Below are 21699 nucleotides of genomic sequence, written 5' to 3'. Positions count from 1 at the left end.
ATTAGTACTCATCGGACATATGTACAGATCATGTGTATGATATACATATATTTATATAAATATAAATGTAAATATATATATATACATATACATATGTGTATATATATATATGTGTATATATATGTAAATAATCGCCTGCTACTCTGCATTCAGTGCACATTATAGCTCTCAGAAGATTGCAAAAACATTTCATTATTGCCTTTTATCTGTCATGCGGTTTGAATGATTTCACTGGACACTACTAAAGTAAATTGCAACTTGTACCCATTTCCAACTGTCAAAAAAGCACTAAAGGAAAAATAGAATATGGACGTTGTAAAACATTGTGATTTGGAAAGCAATTTTTGCCAAATTAGTATATGTAAATGGTCTTCGCTGTATGGAACTTTCTCTGATGTTTTATGATGTTTGTAATACAATTGACTCATAAAAGTAATACAGTGTTGAGATGAAGAGCAAAATGTTTTCAGAATGATCAAATTCATTCTAACTGGCTGAAAGAGACGTGTCTTGTATGATTTTTTTGGGTTTGTATTTGGAGATGAAGTGTCTGATTCAGAAGGTCTTTGAGTTTACATTCAGAAGGATTTAGTGTGCAGTTGTAAGAAAGTTTAGCAAATGTTAATATTGTTCCCCTTGTCATTTCTCTTCCTATCTGAAATAACTAGCTTTACAGAATTGCATTGAGGTTTTTCTTTTTTAATTGTATGTGGACTTTGTAATCTCTAGTCTAGTCTCTGAGCATCTTTACATAACATTCTCCTCATGTGACTTCATAATGGTCTCAAAGAGGCAAGTAAAGTGTACTTTGATACAGAGTAAGCAAGAACATTTTAACTTTTTAACCAACTCAGAGTAAAACATTTCTTGACGTTCTCCTATGATTCAATAGGCAAATCCAACAAAGATAATGATTAGAAATGAGAACATCTGGAACAAGAGCAGGATTCAATTCAGAAAAATTTGAGAGGGGAGTCTCTAACAGAGATCAGTCCTTTGTATCAGAAAAACGAAAGCAAAACTATTTTCTTTTTGAGTGTTTAATGGCTTAATACTTCTGGGCTTCCCTGGCTTGTGACATAGTCACTGAGTTTAATAGGCAGGTTCTGTAGATTTCCCTTCCTCCCTCCTTCCTTCCTCTCTTTATCCCTTCTCTCCCTCTTTCTATCCTTTTCTTCCCCCTGCCTTTTTTCCCTCTTACCTTATGAAACATGGCTCAGTAGTCTATGGACACCCTTGATCGCAATGATCCCATCCAGAGCTCCAGTGAGAGAAGACCAAGTTCAGTGAAATTAGTGATGCTGTGCACACACATCCCTCTGGCTCAACTCTCAGGCTCCTTCTCGAGTGCTGCTTTCCGCAGGGTAGCTGGAACAGGCCCAGTCTCTATACTTGCGAATCTCCTCTGCCTTTGTTGGGAACTATGGAGGCCAGTTAATAGGATTGGGTATACTGTTGACTTTGTGACGGAACCATTTTCCTTTCGACTATGTAGCAACACAGCCACTCTTCTAAAATGTGATTGTAACCTGGCTTGACAGATATGAACTATGTGTACAAAACAGGTCAGATGCTTATAAAAATGTATGTCTTTCCAAAACCCAATTTCAAAGAACAAGAAAACTTGTTTTGGACCCCCTTGTACTTTATTTGCAGGACGTAAATAGAAAGTATGCTTAAGTGCTATCCATACATTGATACTGTATGGTAGGTGTCTTTCAATATGTAGGAAGTTATTATAGAAAAATTCCACTTGCCTCCATCCTCCCGACCCTTTGTCCACTGATGTGTGTGGGCTACTGAGTATGTATTTCCTTAGTTACAATGAATCTCTAGTAAAATGATTATCAGTGAGAAAGAATTGTCAAGTCATTAAAATATAGTGGCAACATTTAATTCATAGTTTAATTTTATTTTGTCCTCTTATGCTACTGTTACATTTTCTATGGAAACACCACGTTGAACATCAGAGGGCTCAGCTTTGGTGTGGAGGAGTTGGATAAGTATTCCGTTAAAGTCAATGTAATCCCACTTAAATAGTATGTGCCAGGCTTGTTGTGAGGATTAATTAAAATAACACGTCCAAGTGCTTAGCACACAGTAAATGTTCAATAAATATTACTTACATTATTATCACCTGCAGACATACATTTTAGGGCTGATTTTGTCACTGTTAAGCCCTGCGAACCTTGGCTAACCAAACTTCCTGAGTGTCAGTTTTCTTTTCTGCAAAATGTAGCAGTTAGATTCAATAATATAAAATGTACCTTTTAAATCCACAACTTCTCTAAGTGAGTATCTTACTGTGGAGCTGGATCATAAAAATTCTTTAGAAAAAAACTGTTTCTTGAATTTTCTGAAGCATGCTTCTTATTAAAAATACAGACTATAATAAATACTAATATCACTTGTTAGTTAATCTTTATTGAGGCATCAATAATAATTAATTAAATAAAATAACTACTTTTTGGGGGAAAGGAAAGCAGCAGTTTATACCCTCTGGTGGGTTTTTGAAACAATGATTTCAGCTTTGGTGCTCTTTCCTCAAATTATGAACTAGTTCAATAACTTCCACTAACCTTATATTAATTCTGTAGCAACTCTTTATATTGCACAGTAACTTTGGGTACTTGATTGTCCTATAATACTATTAGCATACTCATATTTAAACACAATTCCTTAAATACCACCCATGTTAAAGCATACATCCTTTTGAAGATGAAAATGATTCTCTTTCCATCAGCCCTGTTTATTTCATGATCATTGTATCAGGTTTTTCATCTGTGGATTATGTAACCAATAGACTTTCATGGGATATACTTCCTTTTAAAATAATGGACTTACTAACAAAATAGATCAAACAGTGCCCAACAAATTATTGAACATATTATAATTATTATTATTTTGATGATGGTGATAAGTGCTAATTAAATGCTTCAGAACATAATACCAATAATTACAAAAAGGTACATTTTCCAAGAAAAATATTCTTCCACATAATTTCAGGCCTATTATTTTAAATGGATCCTGTTCAAATTCATTATGCTATGGCTTAATTAGATTAGGTCCACATTTAGTTTAATTCAAAAATTTTAATAACCTCCAGTGAACAAGAAAAATCTTTGGGTGAAGGGATATGACAAATACCATATAGGCTAAAGGTATGCTCTGCTTTGAAATGTAAATGATAAATTGATTTACGTTGCAAGGTCTGGTTACATTTTGTGATGAAAACTAAAATTCCTTGAATACCAAATAAATTGATGGGTTGAGTCATTTATTCCTTCACAAAAGATTTTGCTAAGCTTTGGGGATTGAACTGTGAATTGGAAATCATCCTTAACCTCAGTGATCTTAATCTATTAGAGGAGATATGAGAACAAATTATAGCAAGTTAGTGTCATAATATTTTCATATAAGTACAGTGAACATACAGAAGAGGAAATCATCATCTCTACCCTGAGAGTGTGTGTATGTTTCCGTGTGTGTGTGTGTGTGTGTGTGTGTGTGTGTGTGTGTGTGTGTAGGCCGAAAGTAGAAGACCTGAGTTGGATCCAAGCAGTGAGCAGAAATTTCCCAGTTTAAACAAGGGGAGAGAGACTATTTCAGGCCGAAGGGGCAGAATATGCCAAGGACGTTACTGCTTTCGATAAATCTTAAGCCTTTTAAAGATGTGGTGAGAACAAGAGTGTGGGGTTGGAGAGTTGGGAGAGGTAGTCAGGGACAAGATCATGCAAAGCTTTCATTCTAGTGTTTGCAGACTGTCTTCTTTATGCCCGACACCATGCTAGGCACTGGGCATTTACTGGTGATCAAAGCAGATATGATCCTTGCATTGGGTGGCTTACCATCAGGAGGAGAGTGAAACCATGGATGGGTATACAATTACAAACTTGTTAAGGATTATGAGAGGGGATTTTAAAAAAAGGTAGTGCCCGCCCTCTTAGAATCCTCTTGTATGTACATCTCTCTTTGGAGACACTATTTGTGTTGCGATCTGAAGGATGAGAAGTAATCAGCTGGATATGGGTAGCCAGTATCAGCCTGTGGAAAGGACAAGAGCAAGGAAATAGCTGTTTGGTGAACTGAAAGGAGGCCAGCCAGAATGGAGGGTGGTGCACATGTGGAGAAGGAAAGTGATAAAGATTGGAGAGGGATGATCAAGAGACTGATTGCTCAGGTCATTCTGGGCCTTGTTAAAAAGATTGGATTTCATTTAAAGCACAATGGGAAACGGTGGGAGCAGTTGTAGATAGAAGAGTGACACATTGGCTTTTTTTGTTTTAAAAAGATTCCTCTCGCTGCTATGTAAAGAATAGATTGGGAAGTGCATAGGAAGGCCATTTAGGAAGCTATTTTAGGTCATAGGATTGGAGATAGCAGTGGGGACAAAATTTCTGATGGATTGGATTCGGGGCAGGTGGAGGAGGAGGAGGTACAGAGAGAAACTGAGGATAGATACAAGTTTTTGTCTTAAAATGGTATCATTTACAGAGAAGTGGAAAGCTGACAAATAAGCATGTTGGGAGATGGAGAAATCATTTTGAAAACCTTTGGTTTGAGGTACTCATGAAACATCCAAGGACAGGGGGGGATTATGTGTTATATGAGTCTGTAGATCAAAGGTATGGTTGACACGGACATAAAAGTTTGAGAATCTTTGGAACATAAAGCTATGTGGGAAGGGATAGAATCACCCAGAGATGTCAAGAAGGGAGTCAGTGAGACACTAAGTATTTAGAGGTCTAGGCAAAGCTGAAATTTCTAAGGAGCCTGAAAATATGCAGCCCAGGAGGCAGAAAGAAAACTAGAGTAGTGTGGTACAGGAGAACACCAGAAGAGGAGGGTTTCACGAGGAGGCTGAGGAGAGTGGGCTGTCATGTTTAACAAGATGGAAACAGGTCACTGAGTCTCATATATCTTACTGGAGTATTTCTGGAGTATTTATTTGTTCTTGCTTCAGCTGTAGATGGGAAAGCATTGGAGGATTTCATACAGAGGACTGATCTGACCAGAAGTTTATTTTAGAAGGATAACAATGTAGGCTGTGTGAATGTTGAATTTAGTTTAGAGGATGAAATCTGTTCATTCTTTCTGCTTCCTGCTAACCTTCCTTTCTAACCTGCTAAATTGCTGCAAGGTAAATAACTGTAGCACATGTAGTGGTTTGGGGAGATGGGAGATTTTGGAGTTTAACAGAACTGGATACAAGTTCTCCTCTGTCGTCAGCTGTGGGACTTTGGGCACATTGCTTAACCTCTGTCCACTTTGGTTGTTTTATGTGTAATTTGGGGATAAAATATACACCCCTCTCCCCCATAGAGAGTTATAAAGATGAATGCATAATGCAAATAAGTGCCCTATAATATTACTGATTATTATCATTGATACTTCATTTGTAAGCCGATGTATGCCTTTTATAATCATTTTATCTCAGTAAATCATTGTCCTTTGCCCTTCCCTGTGGTATTATTTTAACATTAGCCTTCACCAACCGTTTTCTTAACCTTCCACCCAAGGTATAAATGCAACGATTCTCCTCTCTCTGGGAGAATTTCCAGATTGTAGCGATCACTTGTCTGTGCAGTTTAAAGTGCACTTTTTCTGTCAGAACACATGTGTTTCTATTGGTTCACACTTTAACGTTTTATTCCCAGTTCTTATAGCCTTTTATTTCTTGGTCTATGTTTGCTTTTATAGTAGTTAGGAAACTAGAACCCTGGCTAATGCGGACATTATCAGGCTGTGGATAAATGTTTCAAGGGCAAAAGTCAAAGAAAACCAATGTCATAAATCATTGGGGAAACTGGCAGTGACTCAACTTGGTACAGAATAAAAAAACATAAGAGTGGTGTAGCCCCTTGTACATTTAAGGAATAATGGAAGCCGAAACATGCTTACTGAGCAAAACAAAAACAAAAGAAAACAAAAATAGCTAAGAAACATGTTTTCCAATGACTTTAATGTTTGCCTAAATAGTGGCAACATATCCTATAACGCGTGTGGTCACAGAATATTTAAAGACTCTTGTCTTGTTTTAGAGTTGGCCTTTTACAGTGTTTAAGGGATGATGTGTATCTGTGCAATAATTTGTCATATAATTTGTTAATAATTTTTCAATAAGTCTGAGTCATTACTTTGCAAAATAAATCAATTTTATTCTAAGATTAATGATGAGAACATTTAGTCTCTAATACTCTTTAAAAATAGCCCAGTGTACTGATTATTGAATATCTGGCACATCCATAAGGAAAGACAGTTTTATTAACAGACAAATAATAATAAATGTAAACTATCAAATTAAACGTAGTCATAGATATTTCCTTTATAATGCAGTATTCATAATTGGTATTTAAGTTCTTAAAACAACAATACCAGTATCTAAAATACCTTGCTCAAGATGAGCAAACCCACTATTTGAAATTGATTGCAAACTTAAAACTTAATGTAGATACCCTCTCAATTGCCTACAGGACTGATTATAAGTATATAGTAAAGATTATTAAAGTAGTAATTTTGGCTATAATCTGAAGATAATAGTAGATACAGGATACCAAATTCAGATTCCAAACTGAGAGACAAATTTCAAAAGAAATAATGGAAAGTTTTTTTAGGGGCTGGGATTCAAGGAGAGTATTCATGAAGATAGTTTTCCCACCACATTGACTAAGCCAATTAGGGAAGAAACTTTCTATGGAACACCTTTAGAGCTTTACATGTTTCCTGTAAAGTTGAAGGGATATTGTGGATCAGTGTCCTTATTCCTGTTTAGAAAATCTAAAATGGATGAGAACAGGCCTGCTAGATGCTTATTACCAAGTGGGAAAAAAAGAGGTCACTGTGTAAGGATTGACCTCCCGCCATTTGTGTTACCTGAGGACAAGATATGGGCCATCTACCATGTTTCCCCGAAAATAAGGCCTCGCTGGACCATCAGATCTAATGCGCCTTTTGGAGCAAAAATTAATGTAAGACCCGGTCTTATTTTAATATAATATAAGTCTGGGTCTTATATAATATAATTAATATAATATAATATAATACCGGGTCTTATATTAAATTTGCTCCAAAAGACACATTAGAGGTGATGGTCTGGCTAGGTCTTATTTTCGGGGAAACAATGTATAAGAGACAGCTGAGTCCCTTTTGTGCACTATTCAAATTGCTGCCCAATTTGGAAGGAACAGACTTAAAGAGAAATTACCCCAGATTCGTAGGGGCTGGGGAAGGAGTAAGTGATGGATTGGAGAGAGTATAGCACCCACATTAAGTACAACAGGTGACAAGCTCCCAGGAATGAGTGCCATGTGGAAAAACCATGAACATACCAACTGAGGGGGGAGTGGGTGAGGGGAGTGGAGAGAGAGACAGAGAGAGAGAGAGAGAGAGAGAGACAGAGAGACAGAGAGAGAGAGAGAGAGAGAGAGACCAAAAAACATTAGCCAGATCCAGAGAACATGTCAGCTACCAACTGCAGCCACATGAGAATTTTCTTACTCCCATTAAGTTTCCTCCTTTTCACTAGTTTGGCCTGGTGGTTCAGAAAATGTAGCTATCATTGGGAGAGTAGAGGAATTTGACAAGGTATAAAAGGAAATGAAGGGACAGACTCCATGCTTTCCTGTTGGATGATGGTCTATAGCTGACCCCAGCTGGGAAACCGAAGTAACAATAACTAGGATGTTTAAACCATGGCTAATACATTTAACTGAGAACTCTCATTTCTGAATTGAGGCTATATTTGGTGATGTGAAGTGATGGTTGGTCATTATATCACTCAATGGTTAGAAAAGTAATTGGACTGCTTCGATTTTTATGTAGGGGCAGAGAAAAACTTTACCCCATTGAGTAAATTTTAAAGGGAAAGTGTAAGATAAAATAAAAGCAGTTTGTAACTATACTCCATGAATCTTGCATGGATCCAGAGACATATATACACACAAACGTGTGTGTGTCTGTCGTATGTAGTTTGTAGGTATTTTAAGTTAAAGGAAGCATTCATGAGAATGAACTGGAGAAATAGAATTCTTCATTTAAATCATGATATTTTCTAATTAGCTAATGAATGTGATCATATTATGTTATAGTAATGAGTATACAGCCAGGTACCGCCTAACAATGTTTCTGTCAGCGATGGGCCAGATGTACCAAGGTGGGCCCATTAAGATTATAATGGAGCTGAGAAATACGTCAGACGGAGAAAGACAAATAACATATGATCTGACTTATATGTGGAATCTAAAGAATAGAATAAATGAACAAACTAATCAGAAACAGTCTGAGATATAGAGAAAAAACAGAGCTGTAGGTGGGAGGGGGGTGGGGATGAGGGAGAAGGTGAGGGGATTAGAAAGCACAGTCAGTAACCACAAGATTGCCACAGGGATACAAAAGACAGTTGGAGGAGTATAATCAATAATGTTGTAAATATTTTGTAGGGTATCTGATGGAAACTTGTCTTATTAGGGAGACACTTCATGGATGGTGTAGGTGCCTTACCACTGCAGTGTACACCTGAAGCTGAAGTGTAAAAAATGTCAACTATAATTTAATATGTATGTGTGTGTGTGTGTATAGTCACAGGATGTGGAGTACAGCATAAGGAATAGAGTCAGTGGAATTCTAACAGCTATATACGATGTCAGAGGGGTAGTAGATTGGGGGAAGGGGGGTTATCACTGTGTGAGGGGTATAAGTATCTATAAATAGTACAAAGCTATTACATTGTTTTGTACACCTGAAGCTAATAAAAAATAATTTTAAAAAATTAAAAAAGGATTATAATGGAGCTGAGAAATTCCTATTGCCTAGTGAGGTGTAGCCATCCTAACATCATAGCACAGCACATCACTCAGGTTTTTGGGGATAGGTTGGTGTAAACAAACCTACTGCACTGCCAGTCGGGTAAAAGTATAGCCCATTATGTACAGTTATGTACAGGAAATAAGACTTGATACTGATAATAAATGGCTATGTTATGGGTTTATATATTTAATACACCCTACTTTTTGTCATGATGTTAGAGTGTACTCTTTCTACTTATTAAACAAAGTTTGCTGTAAAGCAGTATGCCGTGTTATGCCAGCAGCAGTCTCATACATCTCTTGTTTACCACGTCCCTTGACTACATAATTTTCTCTTGTGCTTGATTAAATGTTGTGTTGTTTGGTACAGTAACATACTGTACAGTCTGTTGACTAGAAGCAGTACACTGTACCATATAGCTTAGCTGTGTGGTAAGCTGTACCATCTAGGTTTGTCTAAGTACAGTATGATTTTTGTACAATGGGAAAATTGCCTAATGATTCTGATGCATTTCTCAGAATGTATCCCCATTGGTAAGCAGTGCGTGACTATATTCTGTTTGTCCCCTTTCTCTTCAGACAAATAGCTAGATTGAGGGCAGGAACTCTGCTCTTATCTTAAATGCTGAGATTTAGGCTACATTGCCTCAGATAGAATCCTAGCTCTACTACTTACTAGCTGAGTCATCTTTCATCAAATTACTTAATTTATCTGTGCCTCAATTTCTACATTTGTACAATGGGCATAATAACTGCACTGGCATTATAAGGGGTTGTATTAAATATACATATATAAAAATATATAGAAATATAAATATATACAATATACACAAGGTATTAGCAAATTTTAATAATAATATTAAATACTATGTCGATTTATATCTTTTTCTCTGTTATTGTAGAGAGAAAGAGATAATTAAATTTCAGAATATCTAAAATGTTTCCTCAAAAGCTGTGAAATGGCTACCTTAAGAATCTTGAAGCAAGGACACTTGACTCGGTTGTCATAGGATTGACAGTTTTCATTGTTATGCTTTAATAATAAGCTGATTCCCAGAGTATATCATTGTGTGGACAAGGGGAACAGGACACAGGGGAGCCCATGTGTGATCTTTCTGCTCATTTTGTGCTCTCTGATTATATGTCAGGTGAAAGAATTATCGGGTCATTCCAGCTATCGACAACTTCACAATGTCATGTCACAAAGGAATCTGGCCTTAACTAAAACTCTCCCAGATAATTTTATTGAAAATGGTTAAAATATGACGTAGAAGGTTAATCTGTGTCCCAAGTTTCCCAAAGAGCTTTTATCTTAGAAAGATATATTAATATAAAATGTAAGTTAACATATTAATAGTATAATATATCAATACAAAATATATAAAATGTTATATTAGAAAGATAATTTCATCAAATACTGAACACCAGTCTTCTATCTCTGAAGTATTTCTTGTATTTGTCTGTTTTCCTCCATCTCGACTGTCATCGGTATCTGAAAAACAGGTGGTTAATAAATGTGTTTACCAAATGAATGAATGAATGTAAACTCTAGATTGCAGCCTTGGACAGTGTGTTACTCAGTGTGTTTCCTACTACTTATCATGTGCATCAAAAAGAAAAAAAAAAGAAAAAGGAAAAGAAAAGAAAAACAGTTTATGTTTCAATTTTTCAAACGGAGTCAAATCTATGACAAACTTTGATAAATGTTTCTACTTAGCAATAGAATGGTTGGGCAGGACTCAGAAAGCTTGGTATTTTATACATCTTTTATTCTTAACAAAGTAAAGGATAATAAGTTCTCATGTCTCTTCATTTTGAAAGTTCAGTTCTTGTTAAACTATCACTTCCTAGCATTTTGTACCTTGTTCTGGTGTAGTGATATTTTGTATTTAACACAATAGTCAAGCATTGCAATTAATGGGCTATGTCCTTTCCCTCATATTCTTCTAAGTGAAAACGGGGAACCCTTTAGAAATAGTTGTTTAAATCTGTTTTGAGAGCAAGCAGCTCTGTGTTTAGAATTTCTACATTCATATTGTTATAGAAATAGCCAGATTTATCCATGAAAGTTAAAATCACAATTATCAGAGCCAAATTAACAATTTGTCTGAAATGTGTAAATTGCACAAATATTATGTGAGTAATAAATATTATATATATGTGTGTGTGTGTGTGTGTGTGTGTGCGCACACACACACATACATATATGGTAATGATCTTTTAGGGAGCACATCTGAGTATTTAGTCTATTTATAAAGAAAATGAATATAATGATAATTCAGTGCATCTGATTTTGAATTCTGACAACTGGTTTTATTGGCTATGTGGCTTTTAGCAGACTACTTTATTTCTCTGAACCTCTGTTTTCTCATCTGTTAAATGAGAATAGCCATATCACATCTCAAAATTATTGTGAGAACTGAATGTGTGTATGTGTGTAATGTATATTACATATATATAATGCATATATGTAATATATGTAATATGATAATATTGAAATAGATTAACATTGAAGAGAAAAGCTCTTAGGACAATACCTGGCCTACTAAATGTTCGCTCTTAAAATTATTATTATAAAAGACAGCATTATAAATAAATGAGTTATTAAACCTAATTAGGATTCATTTTCTTCCCGTTATCTCCCTGACTATCTCCTAGAATTGTAGAGAGAATCAAATAAGGTGAGGAATAGAATGTACACTGTGAATTTTCAAGTGGCCACACAAATACAGAGGGTGTCCCCAAAAATGTACTCACATTTTACAAAAGAAAAAAAAATTGTATTACAATTGTAATAATATATACCGATAACAAAGATGAATAAAAGTCATGTGTATACATTTTTTTGGCACTTCCAGTACAAAGTGCTATCATTATTTAGTGTTAGGTATATAATTTTATATTTAAAGATATAGCCAATTGAAATAATATTTTCCAAAGTTTTAGATTTACTTTTTAGCTTGCTGATGTCAAAAGCCTAGAAATTAAAATGCACAATCTTAAATTATACAGTGTTTCAGATGTCCTTAAATATAATTTAAAGTTACAATTTAACACAAGCTAGTATGCCCTGAAAATATTCCTACTAAGCTGTCAGTACCTCACATCATAGACAGGCGATTAGTTTGGAAGAGTGATGTATATTTAATGGTATTAATGATGTTTAACCTCTTAAAAACCTGAGTAAGTAATTTGAGTTTTATTTGGTCCAAACATTTATGCTGGTTATTACTTTTTATTTAGTCACCATTGTCAAGTGTTTTGGAGAAAAGTCTGGTTATCAGAAATCTCAAAATTCTGCTGCTGAGTCCAGGAAGAAGACAATGCCTTTTTAAAATTGAAGATGGATATTAGGGCAGAGGCTGGATCCACTAATTATCCACTTCCATAATGAGTTTGCTTGTTGGGTATCTTAAGAATTCCATCATTTCTGTTCTATGAAAATAACAGAGGGTGCATTTTCTATAAACATAAAATACAGGACGAGCACATAGGCTTTCTTTTAGTATTTCTGAATGAAATCAAAGATAGGAATATGAATGATTTACTCAACACAGTGGAGTAATATTTTATTGTAAAATCCAAAATCATTTGAGCTGAGTGTCAAATTATTAAGTTCACTAAAGCTATTGCTCAGAGTTTTTGTTTGCTTTTAATAAGTGAGTTTAACTAACATGAGGATTGTTCCATAGAAATGGAGTTATTCTAGTATAAAACCAAGTCACACACATAACACAGCCTTCAAATTATATTCCATTGTAGAGATTCATCAAGCCATGCTGAAGGAAAATACCCTTTAATAAAATAGATCCGTATGACTTCCCAGCTATTCTGCTTGCCGTAAAAATGCTAGGTGGTAAGTGCTGGGATTTTTTCTATGCATTATGTGCTATAATACAAATGTATCTGAAGCATGGGTTTGCAAAGAAATTATAATGAAAGATTCAGCAAAATGCAGTACTTGTTGTGTTCCCTAGAAGGTGGGGAAAGAATCCATTTTGGAAAGGACAAGTACTGGCAGAGAAATTCCTTTTTCTTTTTCTATTCCAGAAGAAGAGCTTTCAAGAGTCTTTTCTTTATTTAAAAAGACTGAACTTGACTAATTTAAGATGTTGATACGGAAGAAGTACATATTCCTCTAATCTTTAAAAGGATTTGTTTCCTCCACCTATCTCTAATAAGGTAACACATGTAGTGTTAATTTCGTTGAGTTATACTTTCTATATGAGTTTGCTAACAGAACTTGACATAAAAGCCTTTGTGAAGAAGCTTGATTGGTTTGGTTACCATGGCAACATGGTTGAATGGAAGAATGATTTCCTTTAGGAACCTTTCCTAAATGCTGTTTTGTACCCTATAACTGTATCGCTGGCTTGCCTTCCCTTGTGAGGATGTGAGAAGAGATCACTTCGAGGGTCAACATGGTGTCTTGTGTTTATAGATTATCCTCAGCAATCAAAAGACTGCTTGGCTCATCTCATTCTTTCCATAGCTGAACCAATTCTGTTCTTCAGTACACTGTGATAATAGGAGTCTTGCATAGACCTTTATGTCTTGAAATACACAAAGGAAAAACTGGAATCTAGAGCAATGATTATATTCTATTAAGTGTATTTCTTAAAGCTAATGTCTGTTATGGATTTTTAATTCCCCTCCTATTTTTGTGTGAAATCCTGCAATTTATCAATAATTTGTCCTGTGCGCAATGTTACTGTTTTGAAGAGACAGAAGGGTTTAACCAAGGAATAGGTCAGCAGGGACTTCACTTAAAATCCTTAGTGGTGGTTTGGTATTCTGGAATTGCTGTAAACCCAAAGGCGTACATTTGAGATTTCCTTTGTTATGGGGTAAATGTGTGCTCCATTAGCACACCAATTGTGTACAGAAATTTGTCGGATCAGTCAAGTACCGCCATAGGGTGTTTTCCAGTGGGTAAAACAGGCTAATGGTTGTTTCACTTCTACATTCAATAGTCACAGCAGTAAGGTCTATTATAGCTATTTTTCTAATAAGCCACGTTCATAATTTTTCATTTTCACCCCTTGGTTTGGGTCCTTGGAATCAGATACTCCAAAATAGACTTAATGGCTTTAACTAAAGAATTGTATCAACACTGCTAGTTCCAGTAATACAGTGACTTTAAAGTTGCTCAGGAATAATTTTCTGTAGAGGATAAGGAAAAAAATAGTATTGCCTCATACTGATAGGAATATTTTAAAGATTGCAGTATATCTCCTCAAACAAAATTGGTTTGATTGCTAACAAAATCCATATAACATAAGGTGATTATATCATAATTACTGTTTTATTTTGATGAGTAAATGCTATATTCAAAATTTTGTAACAACTCTGAATGTTCATTTTCAATTCCTAAACCAATCCTTTTCTCTGAGTTCTCTGAAATGCCCCTGACAGTTATGCTATTGGGAAAGATTGGGTCATATTTGAGTCTCAATCACCTCAAATGTTTATTACTGTGTATTTTGCATTTTGTGGATTATCTTGGAAAATATATGTTTTCAGTGGCCCTTCGTTCTCTGTGCTTAAAGGTAAGCCAATTAAGTGTGTGACAGCAGAACAGCACAAACATGGCTTGAAGACTGAGAAAATATCAGATGTGGAGTTTTCAAATGAGTGGTTCACTCTTATCTCTTCTTTCCACGTTGCTCTCTCACTGCCCCTTTCCTCAGTAATAATGAAGAGACTACTGAAAGAAAAGCCAAATTCTGTAAAGTGATTTAAATGTAAAGTGATTTAAAGTGATTTCTTATGGCACCAGAATTGGAGCCACAAGAAAGCTGAGACAGATTTGGCCATATTTGAGAACAGAATTTATTGAATAAAAAGAGGTGGTTTCGGAAAAACTTGATGCATTTGCTCTAAGTTACTGTCTACGGAAATGAGCATTCTCCCCAGAACACACATATAACTAGAACTTTAAGTTCAGTCATGAAAGTCTCCCCTCCTAGTAAGGTAAAGAATTTCTCTTCTAACTTGTCTTTATTATTTTTGTGCAGTCAGTATATTCTCTTACCAGTTGTGTAATCTGTACTGTGTATGTATGTATGTATGTATGTATGTATGTATGTATGTATGTACCTGTATGTGGACACCATTCTTCCATTTAAGAATTTCTCTTCTGAGTCATCTTCATTATTTATGCTTACTTGGACCATTGAATACTCTGTGCCGTAGTTTGTTTTATAGTCTCTAAATTCATGCCCTACCCTGTTCTTGGATGCCTATCTTCTGTTTTCACTCACAGTTTCAACACATTTTGAGTTCCTTGTGTGATCCGGGGTGCCCTCCCCAGGTATTTCTTGTTTCTTAATTTCTTGGCTGTCTTTGGCCCTGCTGATCTCACTTTTTCTGGGACATTCCTGTTGGCTTCAGCTTCAGATCGTCAGTGACCCCTGGTTCCCTGAACAATCCCTGTCTTCCCACCCTCACCTCTTTTCTTAATTCAGATTTGTTCTCCCTAAAGACATCCCTGCTTAGTCTTGGCCCTCTGTCTTCACTCATCCTATAGAGACTTTCTCCACTTACCTGTGTATGAAATTACCACACGTGCAGAAGATGCCCTTCTCTAAATTTTTTACTTTGACTTTCTGGATGTATTGAGGGCATTAACTCTTGAGTTTTACGACAGCCCCACGAGATTGTTTGTTTGTTTTACATTTGCATGAAATCCGCTTTGCATGTGTGTGGTTTATTTTCAGTTCCACATCAATAAACATTTATTGAGTATCTGTTATGTGTCAGGTGATCTTCTCTGGGGATACAAAGGTACATATAATCTATGGCCCAAGTCCTTTCAGAGATTAGAAGTATAGAGGGCAGATAAATAAATACATCTGACTACACTATAGGATTCTGTGACAGAGGAAGGCTGAGAGAAATAGGAAAGCATCTAAGAGAAGTAACTAACTCAGACTGGGAGAGGAGGTAGAACGGTGGACCGATCTGTCTTCCAGACAAAGTACTGTTCTTACTGTAATCCCTAACACTCTCTACTGTAGTCATTCCTTTAAATTGTCTTTTTCAATAAGCGGATCATTTTGGTAGCGTTTGGAATTAGAACCCATCTTGCTTAACAAAGTAACCTTGGAACTCAGCACAGCATATCTTGTATATTTACCAAATCAATGAAAGTGGCCATTTAACTGAGAAGAATGGGCCTCACAGCCTAAGCACTGAAAATGCTGGGAGGAAGAACAGCATACATGGCATGGCACTTGTTCCCCGAAATGCATTCTGTTTGTGGCATCTTTTTCAAACTCTCAAGTTCATTTTGAATTTTGATTTTATATTCCTCAGTGGTTGGTGACAGCCTCCTGCCTCTTCCTCTCCCTTCCTCCAACCCTTCCTTCTAGTCTGCTCTCATATGCAGATTTAATGATGGTACTAATTATTCCATGCCCCAGGTAATTAATGAAAAATGTCCACCAGAGCGCTACCCAGAATTGACCATAGTGGAACCCCATTTGTTATGCTGCCTCTGAGGCTGACACTTTCCCGTCGATAGCTCCTTGCCAGGCTTGACCTTCTTGCCTTTTCATAGCTATGCAGCGTGGGTCCTATTTTCTCAGTTTATTGATGATTATGTCATGAGAAACAAAATCAAAAGCTCTGCTAAAATACAAATATAAATTGTCTCTTGCTTCTTCCCCTTGATCTACTGGGTTAGTCATTCCATCAGAGGAAATTAGATTATTTTGACAGGATTGGGTCTGCATCATCCTATTTTAGTTATTACTTGGTACTCCGTTTTCTTGAAGAGGTGTACAACAAGATTTTTTAAAACAGTGTTTCTGAGGTAATTCCAGGATCATAACTCTCATAAAAAATTTTCTACCCTCTATGTCTCTCGGTTGAGTTTTCTAAAGGGGATGTGCATGTACCTTTTGGAATCTATTAGAGAATCTATTTATCATCAACAGAAATCATTTCTCCCTATAAGAGTAAAAATAATATATAGGAACTGATGGACATAAGTTTATAGAGGAGAGGGGTGGGTCTTATTTTTTCAAAGCAATTATGTGGAAACTTTTCCCAACTATTCCTAGTTACATAAATTATAATTTTATCCAAGAATGACCTGCTTAGTTTGTTTTCTCTATGAACCAATTTATATAGATTGAAATAGATAAAATAGATAGATAGATATCATTGCAAGAAATAGTATAGTAGGCCTGTGATACAAGACACTTTTCTGTAATTTTTTCAAGGATGAAAGTTTATTGGGCATATTTGCATTGTGTATTAGTCTCTTTCTAATACTTAGTTTTTCTGTTTTGTTTGCACCATATGTAGGAAGTAGGATAGAAACATTCAGCTGTTTTGCTATTTATGTTGAGGTACCCAATGAGCTGGCTTAAGGAAATCCTCAATCTTTATGGAATGTTTCAGATTCCCCCCCTTACCCCCACTCCCCCACCCCCCCACCCCACCTGTGTTGATCTCTCTGGAGTTTCCACATGCAGATCTGTCACTTAGGCCTCTCTCTTTAGGTCCCAGCCAGACCAGATGTCTTTCAAAGGAAATGTCATGAGAACCTTTGAGAAAGGAACAAAAATCAAGATAGCTTTTTTATAGTAAAGAAGGTGAATTTTTATGTCCCATGCAAAAAAACAAAGCCAGTTTCTGTAGCACAAGATGATGAAATTGAATAACTTTTAGGTTTTTTTTGGGGGGAAGATAGTTTTTCTAATCTTTTTTATTAACATGAAAAAGTACACATGTTGAGAACATATAATTTTAGTAGTTGAGGCTGTGTAGCCTTTTCAAGAAACAAAGTTCATCTTAGTGTTTAAGTTTTTGAGTCATAAAGCCCATTGTGCAGGAGTTAAGAAATGATTGTTTCGTTCCTTAGTGACTTTAGGACTGTTTATTCCGATTGGGTTTGAGTTATACTTGTAGGTAATAGAGCTCTATTAAAAATTATGTTTGGTTATTCAGTCTCAAAAACACCAGTGGACCTTTTCTGTGAACTAATTCAGTGAGTAGATTTGTATTGAACACCTACTTTAAACCAGATACTGGGGTTAATGAACAGGGAACAGAGTCTCTCCTCAGGATGCTCATAGTTTAAGGGGTTGACAGACATGACCGTGAATGATGTAGTTGTGTGGAGTAATGCTGACGTGGTGGTGGGGTTAGGGGGCTTCACTCTGAGCAGCTTTGCTCTGAGAGGTAGTCAGGGAAGGCTTTCCTCAAGATGAAAAGCATATGGAATCCATGAGCCAGATCAGGCCTGTGCCCATTCATTGTTTGACCTGCACTAGGTTTACAATTTTATTAGTTGCTGTAGTAGTTGTTTCTGGTGCTCTAAACCACATCCCCTCAGTCACCTCTGATTTTACACACTGTTGTGATTCCATGAACGCTGACTACTGCCTACCTCATGCACAGTGATTGCCTGTCTTGTCAGGGATTTCTCCTCAACTGAGGAAGCCACTGAGCACTTAGTGCAGGCACAGTGGAAGAGTGTGTGGGATTTATCACTCTGAGCAACAATCTTTAACCATAGAGGACCGAAGTGGGGGTGGGGTTAGTGCCCCTGCTGTCCATCGTACACAGGGAAGCTTTGGGGAACCATTCTGTGGCATGTCTCTGAAGCTCCAGGACCTCACTAACACTCCCTTGGTTGGGTTTTATACCTTCCATGTCTCACTTCCCTTTCTTCTGCTTCTTGGAATCATTTCCCAAATAAACTACCGGCAGGTCCTTGTCTCAAGCTCTAATTTTGGGGGAATCCAAAAACAGTTGCTACAATTTAGAAAACAGAGGATGGCAAGTAAAACGTCAGACTTCCACTTCTCTTGAAACACCAACGACCCTGTAACCCAGAGGCAGGTTCCCTATGGCAACCATCAGCTGGAGCTGAGGAGCGCTGCTGATTAAAATGAGGTAACCTGAGCTTTTCAGTCCACCCTAATCCCCATCCAGTCTGAGTCCCTCTTTACAATATCTGCCTAGGCTCTTGAGACCCAGGATAATACTTAAAATGAGTCTTTCAAAGGTAAGCAGGACTTGGCTAGGCAAGAGGAAGCAGGCCCTGCATGGCAAACATAACATCATGTCCAAACCAAAGAGATGGGTTTATTATGTATATGTCGGCAGGATTTTGTTTGTGTGTATGTGTATGTGCGATAGTCTGAGCAATAGTCTACGCTTTTCTTTTCAAAGTCCATCATACTATGGCAAAGGATGTAGTCATTCAATAGAGTTATGCAATACTGGTTTTCTATCAATTATAAAAAAATAAAACACATGACTATCAACACTGATTAATTGGGTTACTATACAAACAAGCTTGCGGTGATAAACACCCATTGTGTGGCACTGAGGCATATGTTTGTCATACTCATTCGGGGAGCACTGGGGGCCCAGAGGACTGATGAATCGGCCCACATTGTCTGACTACACAGCTGTCATAGCAGCTCAGATGGCAGGTGATAGTTCTGCAAGCGCATGTCAAAGCAGTGCTTATCTGTGATGACATCTGTTGATGGGAGCTCCCTTTTAGATTTGATCCACACAATGACCTTGGTATTCCTGGTGAAGAATAAAGCCTCACAGTTATTGTTTTAAGAAGGAGAGACTTGTAGCTTGTGCCTCCTACCCGTCACATCAAATTATCAGGCTGAAACTGATAATACGATGGATACTGGTTCTCGGCAGACAGCGGTGTTATATCTGCTGGATCTGTATGAACATTAAACCTTCCTGCAGCTATCTTATAAAAAATCTATTGAGATAATGTGTAGTCACCACCCAGAATACCAGGGATGTGCACAGAAACTCTGGCTGAGGAGAGTAGCATCAATTTCAGGAAGAGATCCCTGAGAACTAAATATTTAAAATTAAGAAATGGGAAAACATCAATGGTGGAGCTGAGAATTCATACAAATTTAGGGAGGTGTTGAGCTTTGAGAGAGGTGGTCAGGACTGGATTGCTGACTCTACTTTTAGGCCTATAAGACTTTGGGGAAGTCACTAAACTTCATTTTTTCCCACCTCTGAGATGGAGATGCCAGTATGTACATGGGCTACTTACGCTGCTATGTCAGGGAGTTATCAGAATCTTGGAAACATTTTTTGGTTGGTGAAGAACTATATAAACATGAAACGGTGATATTGTTTCAGTAATTTGAATATATAGCCATTTTGAGAAGTTAAAGTGTAAAGTGTAAACAATTAGTGTTTTCACACTTTTATTTTGCAGAGACACAAAGAGTGTAGGGAGCTAGAAAGGGCATCAACCAGAGTTAGGAGATCTGGTTTTAAGTCCAAAAAATGTAACGACTAGTGTGGTGACACTGGATTCGTCAGTTCTGGTCTCCGTTAGCTACATTGGACTGTGGTCTCTGACTTTTATTTTTGTTCCATGGCTAGTAACTTCTTTGGCTAACGGCCATTTGGGCACTTCGGTTCCGTCTCTCAGTGTTACTCATCTCTTTGTGATCACGAGCTGCAAACATTCAGCTAATGCCTAAGTCAATGGTGCTTACTTGAATTACCTGGGGAGCTCTTTGAAAATGTGTGTTTTAAGGCTCCCCATTCATAGAATCTGATTCAATGAGTCTTGCCTGGGTCCCAGGAATATAATTCTTGATAAGCATCTCATTTAAATATGATGCAGACCGTTCTTTGAAAAAGTCAGTCTAGAACACACATATATTTAATATTTTATAAAAAGTCAGTTATAACTTACAAAGTCAAAAAAGATATTGTTTTGATTGTTTGCTGTTTTTAATTGAGTTTACTGGTTTGCTTGCATCACAGGGTTGGCTTTGCATAAATACAGTGGACCAGCAGGTGAACAAAATTATTGTTTCTAGGGTTTACTGTGGCATACTAAGGGTTTGTATGCTTACTTATAGTCTTTCTGTTCTCCATGAAAGAAAAGCAAAACAAAACAAAACAAAAACTAAACAATATATGCTTTTAAAATTCTACTGGTATGTAAATTGTGTGTATTTGGTGTTTCATTCTAGTCATTTTCAAGTGAATAAATGTGGACTCGGCCTAGTGTTTTCCCAGAAGTGCTTACCATGAAAACAGATAATGATGTATTGTCTGCGAAGAGTAGGATTATGGTGAAGGGAGGGAGCAGAAGTAGGACTCTGCTTGTTTTTGGTTAGCTCTTACATCACTTCCCTTTAATTAAAGAAACCTCTTTTCTAGCTGTATGGTGGCATACTTTACTTGACCCCTTTATACTTTGAAATCCCAAATCAGTTGGAGATGTGGGCGGGATGTTGGTGAGAGAAAAAGAGGCAAAACCACATGATGCTGTTGGGTGTAGTATACAAGAGGAAGAGTGGAGGGAAAGCAACTGGAAATTTTTACCATCTTGTGCAGAATGTATGTTTTTATTTTGTAGAGCAAATGTGTCATGAAGCACTGTGTGAACTTCAGGTTTCTGATTTATATAGAAATTTATATCCTAGAGTGAACTACAGTATTTAGTAGAATATAGATTTCATTTAGACCCATATTGCCTCCATGTCTCCCCATACCTCCCCATACCTACCTACCTGCCCACTTCCGTTGTGTATTTTGTTAAGGGAGGGACCCCTGTAAGGTAGAATGGAAAGACTGTGAGTACAAAATACAATTCAATGAAGCAGCAGACCGTATTTGTAGGAATTATTTGTGAGATAAAGCTCTGAAGGACTGTGAAAGACTTTTTGTGATTTATTTCAAAAACTTATTTAAAAGGCGGATAATAAAGATAGGAGATGAGCTCTGACCAAATCCACATTAAAAAGAAAAATCCTTTTTTAAAAGAGCTATTCTAAATTCATTAACCATTCACAAATAAAATTACCCATACAGACATCTAGTGAAACTTTCTAAATTATAGTTCAATTCTCTCCTAATGTGTAGT

General features: G+C 36.7%; 1 protein-coding gene across 50 annotated transcripts in view; it reads left to right on the top strand.

Moving 5' to 3' along the window:
- Window positions 1-21699, top strand: part of PTPRD (protein tyrosine phosphatase receptor type D) — a 2065421-nt gene that overhangs the window by 1601111 nt on the left and 442611 nt on the right. Inside the window, exon 1 of one of the 50 annotated variants that reach the window (XM_088793162.1) lies at window positions 12967-12986. The exons of the other annotated variants lie outside the window; for them this stretch is intronic. The gene's annotated coding sequence lies outside the window, so the exon portion shown is untranslated. Of the gene's footprint in view, window positions 1-12966; window positions 12987-21699 lie in introns of those variants that run through there. 50 annotated transcript variants of the gene reach the window in all.

The sequence above is a fragment of the Rhinolophus sinicus genome, chromosome 16, assembly GCF_057876585.1.
Source record: "Rhinolophus sinicus isolate RSI-liver-muscle chromosome 16, RSI-T2T, whole genome shotgun sequence".
NCBI lineage: Eukaryota > Metazoa > Chordata > Mammalia > Chiroptera > Rhinolophidae > Rhinolophus > Rhinolophus sinicus.
The sequence above is the reverse complement of the archived record's forward strand: the minus strand, read 5'-3'. Positions and strand labels throughout refer to the sequence as shown.